The sequence below is a fragment of the Furipterus horrens genome, unplaced genomic scaffold (assembly GCF_987537825.1).
Source record: "Furipterus horrens unplaced genomic scaffold, mFurHor1.1.pri manual_scaffold_6, whole genome shotgun sequence".
NCBI classification, from domain to species: domain Eukaryota; kingdom Metazoa; phylum Chordata; class Mammalia; order Chiroptera; family Furipteridae; genus Furipterus; species Furipterus horrens.
The window spans coordinates 58,168,087-58,180,425 of NW_028327176.1; the positions used below are offsets into that span (position 1 = coordinate 58,168,087).

Consider the following 12,339-nt stretch of genomic DNA (forward strand, 5'->3'; position numbering starts at 1 on the left):
AAATATAGAAATGAAAGTAGAGCCCTTGAAAGGATTAAATGCAACATACCTAGAAAATAATATGTACTATAAAATAATACTAATAAAAATGTTATACTATTACTATGAAAAAATAAATACTTTTTTCTGGAATAGTATATACAATGTATACATTTTTTATTATTAGGTTGAAAGCAATCTGCAGGAGAGAGCAGGGGTTTGCTTTAATTACATTGATAAAACATCAAATAGAAATTTAGAATGAGATGGTAGAGTGCAGTTATTTATGAAGAACAATGTTTAGAATACATTGTTAATTGGAAAAGGTTCAAACTAAACATTTATGAACTTAAAAGCATCATGGAAAAATAAACTCATTTGCATAACATATAAATAGCTAGTCTAATTAAAGGTTTCCCCCCACTCAGTTGTTTGCCATTTTTCTATAACAAATATACATTGCTAGTGTTATAAAATTTATTAAATTATAAAGTGAAATATAATTGTTGGAAGTTATTTTCCATGATTACGACTAATAGAGTTAATATCTTTGACAATCAAATGTTATTGGGAGCAGCGAAGAAGACCTTAAAGTTCTCAGGTTTAGTAAACTTTGATAGGCTTTTCCCCGATTCTAGGCTCCTAACTTCCCTTTTCTTAGAGCAAATTAATCCAAAGAGCAATATAATTGCAAATCCTTTCTCTACCCAAAGCCCCTTTCCAGGGTTACAAGTTTGAACTTCCCTTTACAAGGATCTGTGAACTATGTCCTTAAAATGTGATCAAGGAAGAAAGCAACCCTACCTGATAATTTCTGTGGGATGGTAGGAGCTTAGCCTTGGTGAGGGTCTTACTCCAAATTGTAAATAAAATCAACTTTGTTTTCTTATCTTGTTCTGTAGGATTTCTTTCCTTTTTTTTTTTTTTTTTTTAACAGTGGTTCTGGATTCTTAATTGCTTGTTCTATAACCTTGGACTAGTTACATGGTTAAACTTTAATTTTTGATTTGTAAAATAGGAATTTCCAGTACCTCCCAAACTGGGTGGTTGTCAGGAGAAAAGGAAATAAGGTATGTAAAATGTTTTTTTTAAGTGATGCAGAGCAAATACTCAGTAAGGGTTACAAATAGGATAGTCTAAGGGCTTGAATAGGCAATTACAAAAATAATTTATAAATCAACACCTGCTTCATGTAAATTGCAACTTATTTTTTCAAAAATGCAAGTTGAAACAATGAAATGTTAGTTTCCAGCAATCAAAGTGGTGTTGATTTTTTCAAATGTCTCAACACAGTTGGCAACTGTTTGGCAAAGCAAATATTCTCATGCACCTTGGGTGGAAATAGAAATTGTGATTATTCTTATGGAGGGCAATTTAACCATAAGTATCAAAACTCTTTCAACATCAGTAAATATTAATCAACACTGATGTTAATAAAACATCGGCTAAAACATAAGAAGACAAATTATAGGAGATCAATCATGTATAATTATTATTTCTCTTATATTTATATTTATAATTTTCAAGAACATTTCATGTTTCAGAAAATTTTCATGATAAAATGTGAGATAAAAATGTAAAATAATTTATATATTGTAATGCATACATTCAATATCAGGGAAGCTAGTTAGTGGTCTAAAATATATATTTCAAACATTATCTGTGATTATCATCTTTGTAGTTTTCAGCCTTTTAAAACTTATCACAAAATATGTAAAAATAATCAAAGTAATCAGCTTTGGTATTCATCCTTTAGCTAAAAGCAAGATTTTCTTTATGTCATTATTTTTCTAATAAGAATTAAATTCTATATTTCCATATTGTTTGATGTCTTCTTTTTAGGCACTGCTTACTGCTTTATGTTAGACTTTTTGACTTCATTCCCATGAAGTTTCATTTATTTCTTTATATAGATCTATAGCAAATTGTTATCTCTCAGTTAATATAATATATAAATAAATATATATTTAAATTTTTATTGAATTTATTATGGTAACATTGACTAGTAAAATTATATAGATCTCAGTGGTAAAATTCTATAATACATCATCTGTGTATTATATTGTGTATTCACTATCCAAAGTCAAGTCTCCTTCCCTCAGCATGTATTCCCCCTTACCCACCTCTACCTGCCCCTACCTCTTTTTCCTTTTGGTAATCACCATACTGTTGTCTGTAATGAGTTTCTTCTTTCTTTTTTTGCTTAAGTGCTTTACCTTTTTCACCCAGCCCTTCAATCCCCTTCCCCTTTAACAGTTGCCAGTCGTCTGTTTTCTCTTTCTATGAGTCTGTTTTTATTTTGCTTGCTTTTCTTCCCATTAGATTCCACATATAAGTGAAATTATGTGTTTATCTTCCTCTGACTGGCTTATTTCACTCAGCATAATGTACTCTAAGTCTAACCATGGCATCACAAATGGTAAGATTTCCTTCTTTTTATGGCTGAGTAGTATTTCATCGTGTAAATGTAAGAGTATTTTTATCCACTTATCTACTGAAAGGCAATTGGGCTTCCATAGCACAGGTACTAAAATTGGAACAATACAGAGAAGGTTAGCAGGGCCCCTGAATAAGGATGATATGCAAATTCCCACTGTATTTTATATTCGTGAGACTGTCCCTAAATAGACATTTAAGTGTCAAGTGGTATTCATAGAATTAGATCATGCTACTTAATGATCCCTCATAATCAGTAAAACACCAGTCAGTTCTGTCAGTACATTTACACTTCTGAAGTGGGGGCTAGTGAGAGTCTGAAAAGCAACCTTTTTTGGTTGCCATTTAAAATACATTCCTTTGAGTTATTGATTTATTTCTGTTTTTCCACAAAGGTTAAATCATTGATTACATATTGCTTATTGAAAAACAGTTACTCATTTAAGAACTTACAAAATAACATGGACTCATTATATGTTGGTGATGATGTTAATAAAGACAAATATAAAGGGTTTTATTTACGCAGAGGTAGAAACTAGTGTATTACTGTTTTATTCTCCAAGTCAACATTTTGCTTTCCATTCCTAGCACTCAATTTTATTTAAACCATGTTTACATGGTGAGTCAGTTGTCTTAAGTGGCTTATCATTTAGTTGTTACATATGACTCATGTGAAGACACACAGGAACTTCAAACTCAATATTTATTGACTTACAAGAACCATGAGACAATAAACTCGGACCCAAAACTTCCACAGAACTATGGCAGATCATGTTACCTTTCGCTGAAAATTAAAATGACACCTGAAAATATAGCTGTCTTTTTCAAGGGACAGAGCCCAAACCTAATTATTCCCTTACTTAATATCATTTAGGCTTGAAATAGGATAGTTTATCTAATTTGGGTAAAGAAACAGCCAGTATCAATTCATTTATTCAGCATGTAAATGGTTTTCTTTTACTGTAGTGATATTTATATAATTAATATTTTAGAACAGGTAATTTTTTAAAATAACATTTCTTTCACAGTCTTTCCTTTTTACAAACCCACCCTCTACTTGACTCAGAAACTAATGAGAGTTCTTAAACACTTTCAACTTGTCCTTATATTTCCTTCTTCCGTGCCAAAAAGTGGTTGGGGATTAGAGAAGACTAAACATGTCTGTTTTTTGTAGTGAGAAGTCCTCAAATATGAGTATACACCAAATCAGTGCCACAATTTGAGCACTATTCACAATAAGCACAACAGCTTATTGGCTTTAAAACTAAGGGTATTTACATTTTTTAAGTAACTGCAATGCACAGATTTCGGTTATACTAAAATCAATATTTATTGTCTCTGGAAGATGTATTATTTACCTACAAAGGTAAAGATTCATGTATGCTCTTAAATGAGGGATTCAGAATCCAGGCTCACCTACTTTACTGACTTTTACGAAAACCATCATCAAGTATCCTCTCTAGCATTGTCCCCTTAGAAGGCAAATTGCATTTTCATCTATGTTTAAGGAAGTGTAAAAAGCAAAGGTGTAATAATATAATCCACTACTTGTTGGATCTTTCAGGTGAAAGCATCCCAGTAGCTCTAGGCTCACCGTTTACCCTTAATCACTCCTATTACACTATTTTCTGAGCTTCCCCAGGCACTCTTCACCCTGGAACTTCTGCTTTCCCTTTTCTTTATAAATGTCAGATCACTGGGTCTTTTCACACTCAAGTCAAAAGTGAGAGATCCAATGAGCAATACATATAGGCTAAAGACACACTAACAAAAGAAAAAAGGGGAAAAAATACAGTTTCCTAAATTTTAGCTGGCAAAAGAGAGTTGTAGAACAGTCTCACTGATGCCCTTAGACACTAGCCATGGGAGGAGAATGAAACAGAATGCTTTTATAAAGGTATTTAGTATTCACAGTGTAATGAACTGAAGTGGGATTTGCATAATTCTTCCACTAAAATCTAATTAATATGTTTCCTCTTCAAAAAACATGTATAAAATTACTATTATGAGGTTAAACACTTCATCCTACCTACTGTTATTCATGTATTTAGAATCAATTTCTGTCTAAAAAGAAATTGATGTGGCCAACTAGAAGAGCTTAATATTGTAAAATTAAGTTGATGTAAGAGAATGGAGGTCAGAACCAAGAAGGATCCCAAATAAAACATACTGAGAACAATTGCTTATATAGTTGTTGCTATTTGAGATCAAGAATCTTACCTTATTGCAATTTTACCTATATGAGTCACTTAAAATTATTAATTTTTAATATTTAAAAGCATTCTACCTACAAAGAAAAGTATTACCAAGGCAGCATGAGTGAAAACAATATATGTGAGTTTACCAGTAATTATACTTATTCTGGCAGTTAAATTACTGCAACTACATAAACATACAGCACTTGATTAAATCAGTGGGTTATTATACTTATATTAACTTCATCTTTTTTGATATTTAATTTTATTATCTGGAAGATGCTTGCTAGGGGTATTGAAAAAACTGCACTTTGCTTTGCAAGTACACATGTAACTAAAAATAAAAATACAGACTTGACTTCATGTCATGTCAAAATACCACCTTGTTTCATTTATGGTCAGTTTTATTTAACAGCAACAACAACAACAACAAAAAAACTCTATAGAAAGAATATTCAAGTAAACTTCTATAAACTTATTACTAAAAGCACCATCTGCTGGTTACTCTAAACTGATGCATTTCAATCTGTCAATATAGATCATTTGATAAATGACTAGAAAAATGTCTCTCTTGCATGCCTGCACAGATTCCCCTTCCGCATGTTGTAGTTGCCAGCCTAGAGAAAGAGAAGGTAGATTTTATTGGTAAAATGTTTTAGTCTACATGTGTGTGTTTATTATGAAAATCAATTTTCCAGCTTGCTTTTTATTGGAAAACTCAGGTTTATAAATGAAAGTATTTTCTCTTCTAAATCAGTCTTACATAACCAAAAGGCAATTGTATTACATTAAGTACAGAGGCCTCCCCCACAAGAGACACTATAAAAATCTAAATGTAGAGTTTTAACTAGTCCAGCCTGCAGCCTGATTCTAGCACCCAGTATGTTCTAAATAAGCACTGGATGAATGAAGAAAGAAAAGATCAATTCATCACTATGACTTGGTGTGAGATAAGACCAAATTGAGGGGAAAAACCCTCACATTTTTGATTCATTAGATAGATATTTTCAACCATGCCAAAATGATATATAAATTTAACATGAACAAGGAAGGAATGATGCTTTTTATTTTTAAAGATCATCATGCCAAGAATAAATTTAGAACTGTCTGAGATTTCAAAAACATGGCAAGATATTATCCTAGGAAACTTAATGGACTTTTAGTATAAGCATGTGACCTAATGGATTATAAACACGAGACAAAGAAATCTTCTGTTGCTAAATAGCTTTGTTGTAAATTCAGTAGAAATCATTTCCTTCATTCTCTTGAAAGTACTGAATTAGACTATTTCAGATTAAAATTTAAGACATGAAATTCTGACTTGTGAGAAGGAAAAGTTTGTTTCTTTTTATTTTTAATTAATTTCTCCCCATTTCAGATGGAGAAGTTGCTTCATTGGTAATCAAGGTTAAGTCAAGTTGCATAGATATGCTGTAGTTGCATTTTAATTTGGGCCCTTTATTTATAAAAACATTGTTTTTCAAAGTTATGAAGAAGGCGGTCAATTATACCAGTACATATTTCCAGGATGTGGAAGGAGGTATGTAGGTGAGTGTGAATACAATTTCCCCTATATAAAGGTAACATCCTCCAAGCTTCACTATGATGTAACTTTACCACTTCTCTTACTTGATACAAATATACCTCTTTCAGTAAAATATATTGGCATTAAGAACTATGCACCTGGATCTTCTAAGCACTTTGAAAATAAACTCTCAATATTTCAATATGTGATGCCATATCACAGTTATACTAAAAATGACTCTTATTTCACTAAATTATTGAGCAAATTTAACGATTCATTCAACAGATACTTTCCCAAGTGTTGTACATTTCTGAATTCAACAGGGAGAAAAAAAGGCTTTCATATAAACTCTCTAGGTGATGATAAAAAGTGTTCATTGTGGCCCCAGGGGAAAACTGCTCTACCAGAAACATTTACCTAATTCTACAATAAAAATAACCACCATAAATCCTAATATTAATAGAGCTCTTCATCAAACAGGTGTCAAGTTTAGTTTTAAAAAGGGAAATATTTAGAATCTACAGACAATTTTTTAAAATTTATCTGATTTTGGTATATGTATGCCAGAGAAGTTCAAGATTGAGTGTTGGGACTTTGGGATTTACAACTACATCATCTGTCTCTCTCTCCTCTGTCCCATCTCTCTCAAGGTTTATTTGTTACATATAAACAGTATAAACAGTTGTGCAAATAGAAATGTCAGTTTCCAATATCTATTACATAGATGTTTATATAAATTACAAAAACACTAATAATAATAACTTTTAGTAAAAATGCATTAGCTGTCCATTCAATACCATTTTCTTTTAATAGCACTTGGAAGACATTTGCATCATAGGGGTGCCAGAAGAAGAAGAAGAAGAAGAGCAAGAAATTAGAAATCTACTTGAAAAAAAATTATGAGAAATACAAAGTTCCCTAATTTAGTAAAGGAAATAGACATACAAGCCCAAGAAGCACAGAGTCCTAAACCAGACACATGCAGAGGCCCACACCAAGACACATCATAATCAAAATGCCAAAGGTTAAAGATAAAGAGAGAATCTTAAAAACAGCAAGAGAAAAGCAGCGAATTACCTACAAGGGAGTTCCCAAAAGACTGTCAGTTGATTTCTCAAAAGAAACTTTGCAGGCAAGAAGAGACTGTTAAGGAATATTAAAGTGATTAAAAGCAAGGACCTACAACCAAGATTACTATCTCCTGCAAAGTTATCATTTGGAATGAAAGGGCAGATAAAGAACTTCCTAGACAAAAAAAAGCTAAAGGAGTTCATATCACCAAACCATTATTATATGAAATGTTAAAGGAATTTATTTAAGAAAAAGAAGATCAAAACTGTGAACAATAAAATGGCAAAAAATAATACCTATCAACAATGAAGCTAAAAAGCAGACTAAGCAAATAAGCATAATAGAAACAGAATCATAGTTAACAGAGAACAATTTGATGGCAGCCAGATGGGAGGGGAGATTATGGGAATAGGTGAAAAGATAAAGGGATTAAGAAGCACAAAGTGGTACAGGTATCCCCGATATAAGATAGTACTTCTATAACACATTTTCATTCTAACAGTGTTAGAGAATTGGGGAACCACCCTCCATATAACATGGCACTTCTATAACACAGTTTCGCTCTAACAAGATATGACTGTAGAAGATATCCAATAATTGCTGGTAGAAGAAGAAATCGATGAAGCAATTTTGGTGGAAATGACATCTGGAATGTGCCAGGGTAATTTAGGGGATGATAGCACTGATGAAAACAAAGAAGTTAAACAGTTTACTCTAAAAAGTGTAAAGAAAGGCCTAGACTTAGCCAAACGCTTAGAGTCGTATTTCTTAAATGAAGATCCTTGCACTGAAAGGAGCACAAAGTTTAAGAGAGAACTTCAAAAGTGCTTAGCACCATATAATAAAATTTATAAAGATCTCTCAGCTAAAAGCAAGCAATCTAAAATAACAGGTTTTTACAAAAAGTAGAGCATAGAGATCAAGATAATGCTGAAGAAAGTTCAGAGGGTGAGGATATCTTGTCAAAAAGAAAACACATTCAGTTAATGGAACTTAGTAGTGATAATGAAGAAAACATTACTTAATTCATATTAATATGTAATACTTTTGATGAAATTTGCTTTAATAAATATATTTCTTTTAATTATAAAAATATAATAGTGTATTTTTCTAATATTTGGAATCTAACCCCCCTTTTTACTAGTTCTTTATTTTGTATAAAACAGATTCACATAACACGGCATTTGTTAGAAACTAACAACCGTGTTATACGGGAGTTACCTGTAGTTATAGAACAGCCATGAGGATGTAAAGTACAGTTACAGGAAATAGAGAAGCCAAAGAACTTTTATGCATGACTCATAGACATGGACTAAAGTGTAGGGATTGCCTGGGGAAATGGAGGGTGCTGGGAAGAAAGGGGCAAAGGGGAGAAAATTGGTACAACTGTAATAGCACAATCAATAAAATGTAAGTTTAAAAATTATTTAAGTATTTGGCATTGGCTGGTATGGCTCAATTGATTGGGTGTTGTCCCATAAAGCATATGCCTAGGGTGAGAGTTCATCCCAGTTGAGACCTATAGAGAGGCAACTGATTAATGTTTCTCTCTTGCATTGATATTTTTCTACCTTTCTCTCTCCCTTGGTTCTCCTCTCTCCAAAAAATTCAATAAGCATGTCCTCGGGTGAGGAAAATATATATATAAATAAAAGAATTTGAATCCATAAAAATTGGTGATTAATTTCATATAGTTGGTGGAATAAATGCCATGGTGCCCTGTCCCATATCTCCTCTACTGAGAATTTCAAGAAGCTGCTTGAAAGTTAGATACCACTCCTCATTCTTCATACTGATACCCTAAGCCAGTGACTGGTAATCTCCAAAGGACTGTCACCCTTGACACACAATGTCTTCTGTTCCAAATCTCTGTTTCAGTCTCTACTTCTAGGAAACCCCCCAAAAGGTAGCTGGGCAGTTAGCAAAAGAAAATCTATTTTCAGAATGATTTTTGTTCTTCTGGCCAGTGCAACTTTTACTTTCACTGAAGGTAGAGCTGATTACGAAAGTTGCAGACACAAGTTCATTTTAGGACATATTAGATTTGAAACCTATATGATCCAATCAAGTGGAGATGTCAAGTTGTTGCTTAGTTATAAATGGCTTTAAACCTCCAAAAGGAATGAAAATAAAATGTAATTGTCTCTGTATCATAAAAAGTAAATGAGCACAGGAATAGGAAAGAGTATAGCATGAAAAAGGAGTGTTAAAGAGAAAATCAGGGGTTCAAAATAGTCACTTGAGCTAAAGCCATGACACTAAATCTAGACTAAGTAGCTGAACTAATTGTAGTTTTAACCTTCTCCAAGAATATAATCTCAGTTGGCCAGTCTGGAGTTTTCTGGGTAGTACCAATGAAGTAATCTGTCACATGGGCCCCCACATCCCACCAGAGGAAGATGAAGCAATCTGCTTGAAAAGACCCCCTCCCCCATTTCCCCACCGGGAAGTAATATTGCATGAAACACTCCCCTTTCTTTTCTTCTGCTAATAACTTTCTTTTCCTGCCCAGATAATGCCTATAAAAGCCTTCCATATTATATAGCTTCTGAGTATCTTTCTACTTGCTAGTTGGGATGCTGCTTTCCTCATGAATCACTGAATAAAGACAATTAGACCTTCAATTTGCTCAACTGAGTTTTGTTCTTTAACAAGGGTCCAGTCCTCCCTGAAAGATTTGGAATTACCGGTGGGCTGTTTGCTAACAGAATCCTCTCCACTCATTCTCTGAGAACATTTTTCATGTTAAAGTTTGATAAATGTACCCTCCTGGTTTGTTTTGGTGAGTGCAGTCCTTCTAAAGTGATACCTACTATCTCTGCAGCTTCAGCTTTCTGTCCTATGTATTGGTAAAAATTGCATGAAAGGTTTTTTTTCCTAGGCAGTGCATCAGCTTTATCTGGGGTTGATTCCGACAGCAGAAATATTATGGGTCATGTTTAAACCAGTCATAATTTACCTTTCTATCCTCAAAACAGATCACTTCTCTTCCCATCTCTACTGTGAATTAGATCTAGGAATCTAACCTTATTGCCAGTTAATGAAATAAATGATACAGCATTTTATCCTCCTGGACTAGTTTCCCTTCCTCTGTTACCATCTTGTCACAAAAATGTCATGCTTACTTCATGCAGGTTTGAGACTATCATTTGACAAACATGTTTTTCACTGATTTTTCTTATGAGCTTCCATTAATTTTCCTGCCTGTTATAATTTCCAAATATGAAATGTTTCCTAAACCTGGCTCTAAATTGTCTTTGCTGCAGGACATGTTTTAGGAAAAAAGGAAGGTTTGTTTTATTTTGTTTTTTAATCTGCAATTCTCTCCTCTAAGGGTAGAGAAAATATTTTCTTCTTAAATTGTACATAGAGGACATATTGCCTGAATGCAAAAATCCCAATGAAGCCAATTATTTATTTTAAGATATGATACTATAGAACTAAAGGGTAACCACTATGTAAATCAAACAACTTCTGGGCCTAATCACATTGTACAAAATATAAAAAGTTATAAAAGATTATTTTAAAAGTTGCAGTAACCTGAGAATGTAACACAAATTGCATTTGTATTTTGAATCTCAGCTCCAGCAGCTTCTAATATTACTCACTACTTAGGTGGGTGTGGAGCTCTTTTTTCCAGCTTAATTAGTAACATATCAATAACAATGAAGAGAGAGCTATTTGCCTATGTATTAAAGGACTGTTATGTAAAACTGTTCCTTAGTCATGGTACATTTCATATTTGAAAAGATCATTTAAATTCTCTATAGGTAGATATAGAAAGTAAGAATTATAGGCTTGAAATTAAGATAAAGATTGGTTGAGATAAAGAAAGGAGAGAGGAGTTGAGGGATCCCTTATTCTTCTATGTAATTACAGCATTTTGGACTGATGTCATCATTTTTTGCCTTATATTTTTCCTCTAAAGATAGGCAGGCCTATTTTCTCTAAGAAGCATGTTTGGGGCAATAGGAAGCCCAGCAGTATTCACATGGTTACGCCCCTCAAAAATGAAGGATGCCTCGAAGGGAAAATGCAAGTGAAATGTGAGGAAATATTAATAAAAGGGCAAAAACAGGATGAAGGAAAATAAGCATGTAATGAGAATGGAAAAAGTAAAGAAAGAGAGGAAGTGGAGAGAAGAAAAAAGGTGAGGGAATGTTAAAAGAGAAGGGGAGGCAGGACAAGCACAGGAAAGAGAAAAAGAAGAGATGCAAATGTGCCGGGAAAGAAAGGCTGCTTGGTGGATTTATCATTGCACAAATTTATGTCTTGTATCTGCCTTTTATCAAAATATGCGTGTTGACACACGGCATTGCATTTCTTATTATATACATGCTAAACCCTTAGTAACCTCCTATTTTTGGTAAGAAAAGTTACAATTTCAGCAAGTAGGTTTTATCCATTAACTTCATAGCCTGCTTGATATAACCTGAGATTCAGTTAAATTTAAAGCCTAAGTGAGCTCACAGGTGTAAGTGAAAATGGGTGCTATTAGGACTGACTGAATAATAAGTTCTTTGTAAAATTTAGGCCACATATGCTCTGGCAGTGATAGCAACTGTTAGCAGCTAGGAATGAGTGGCCAGAAAAGAAATAGGGAAATAAAGCAGGGCTGTCGTCATTACAGTCTAACAAAGAACTTAATACAGGAGGCTAGAAGCAAAAGAGAGACATGTTGCACCAATTAACCCAGCAGTCCTGAGACTGGCTTGATAACATTGCCAGTATTACAAGAAAAACAGTGCAGGAGAAGGGGAGTCCTTGAGACTGTGCTGAGAAAGGGGGGCCTCTGTAACAATCTCACTATAATTGCCAGGTGTCCTGAACACCGCAAGTAGGAATTGCATAGGAGGAAGAGGGGGGTTTATGCTGGGAAATGGGACCTCTGTAACAATTTCACTAAGGCAAAGAGCCTTTACTGAGAAAAAATCCTTTGTAGCTGTACATTATTCCCAATATTTAGAAGGGGGAGAAGGGGGAGGATCTAAAAGCTGACTAAATTATATAATCCCTGAACTGCAACAGTACGCATACTGAGATGAGCTAAATATCCACTTGTAGCCTCTGCTAAAGTTTATAGAACAAACTTACTAACAACTTTATTTCCTCTCTACATGGGGTATTTAGGCT

General features: G+C 33.6%; 1 protein-coding gene and 1 non-coding gene across 2 annotated transcripts in view; one reads left to right on the top strand and one right to left on the bottom strand.

Annotated features, from left to right (window-relative positions):
• The window catches only part of LRRTM4 (leucine rich repeat transmembrane neuronal 4), an 805,389-nt gene that overhangs the window by 570,548 nt on the left and 222,502 nt on the right, over window positions 1-12,339 (bottom strand). The window lies entirely within an intron of this gene.
• Window positions 2,487-2,589, top strand: LOC150006290 (U6 spliceosomal RNA). Its single transcript, XR_016512069.1, has one exon. It is a non-coding gene; the product is annotated as a U6 spliceosomal RNA (small nuclear RNA).